We start from the raw sequence: 919 nt of genomic DNA on the forward strand, positions 1-919 counted from the left end.
TTGTTAGTGTGTGTGTGTTATTGTTAGTGTGTGTGTGTGTGTGTTATTGTTAGTGTGTGTGTGTGTGTTATTGTTAGTGTGTGTGTGTGTGTTATTGTTAGTGTGTGTGTGTGTTATTGTTAGTGTGTGTGTGTTATTGTTAGTGTGTGTGTGTTATTGTTAGTGTGTGTGTGTGTGTTATTGTTAGTGTGTGTGTGTTATTGTTAGTGTGTGTGTGTGTGTTATTGTTAGTGTGTGTGTGTTATTGTTAGTGTGTGTGTGTGTGTTATTGTTAGTGTGTGTGTGTTATTGTTAGTGTGTGTGTGTTATTGTTAGTGTGTGTGTGTGTGTTATTGTTAGTGTGTGTGTGTGTGTTATTGTTAGTGTGTGTGTGTGTTATTGTTAGTGTGTGTGTGTTATTGTTAGTGTGTGTGTGTGTTATTGTTAGTGTGTGTGTGTGTGTGTGTATAGTGTGTGTGTGTTATTGTTAGTGTGTGTGTGTGTTATTGTTAGTGTGTGTGTGTGTTATTGTTAGTGTGTGTGTGTGTTATTGTTAGTGTGTGTGTGTGTGTTATTGTTAGTGTGTGTGTGTGTGTTATTGTTAGTGTGTGTGTGTGTGTGTTATTGTTAGTGTGTGTGTGTGTGTTATTGTTAGTGTGTGTGTGTGTTATTGTTAGTGTGTGTGTGTTATTGTTAGTGTGTGTGTGTGTGTTATTGTTAGTGTGTGTGTGTGTTATTGTTAGTGTGTGTGTGTGTGTTATTGTTAGTGTGTGTGTGTGTTATTGTTAGTGTGTGTGTGTGTTATTGTTAGTGTGTGTGTGTGTTATTGTTAGTGTGTGTGTGTGTGTTATTGTTAGTGTGTGTGTGTGTGTTATTGTTAGTGTGTGTGTGTTATTGTTAGTGTGTGTGTGTGTTATTGTTAGTGTGTGTGTGTGTGTTA

Source organism: Megalops cyprinoides, chromosome 8 (genome assembly GCF_013368585.1).
Source record: "Megalops cyprinoides isolate fMegCyp1 chromosome 8, fMegCyp1.pri, whole genome shotgun sequence".
In the NCBI taxonomy this organism is placed as follows: Eukaryota; Metazoa; Chordata; class Actinopteri; order Elopiformes; family Megalopidae; genus Megalops; species Megalops cyprinoides.